This window comes from Myotis lucifugus, unplaced genomic scaffold, assembly GCF_000147115.1.
Source record: "Myotis lucifugus unplaced genomic scaffold, Myoluc2.0 scaffold_7, whole genome shotgun sequence".
Lineage (NCBI taxonomy): Eukaryota > Metazoa > Chordata > Mammalia > Chiroptera > Vespertilionidae > Myotis > Myotis lucifugus.
The window spans coordinates 5,577,731-5,578,277 of NW_005871055.1; positions in this window are offsets into that span (position 1 = coordinate 5,577,731).

A 547-nucleotide genomic window follows, 5' to 3' on the forward strand; every position below is an offset into this window, starting at 1 on the left:
CAGAATACATCACGGAACACGGACAGGGGTACGGCGGCGGTAACAGCTAAACAAACAGGGACGATCCATCACAGGCAGCCAAGGAACCCGAACATTCTCCTCCCTCGGAGCAGGCGCCTCGGCCGGGCACACGTCCTCGGGGAGTCCGGGGCCGGCGCCGAGCCTCCCCGAAGGGCGGCGAGCGGTGCGCTAGCGCGGAGGGTGCGAGCCGCTCGTGTCCTCTTCCTCCGCAGCCGGCTGGTCCTCACCCCGCTGCTCCCGCGGCCCGGGCGGGAGGGGCCGCAGGCGGCGGCGACGGCTCCTCACTCGGCGGCGTTGGTGGCCAGACGGGCTGGTGCAGCGACTGCAGCCGATGCCGTTCAAAGGAACGAGAGGTGGGGTTGGTCGGTGTCGGCAAACGGGGCGGGCGAGTGCCGCGGGAGGGCAGCGGGCGGGGAGGGGGCGGAGGTGGTTGTTACTAGTGCTCTTCTCCGGCTCCACGGTATCCCCCGGTCTCTCGCGGCATCGGGAGAGGAGGGACCAGCGCCCGAGCGCAGGAGGAGGAGGG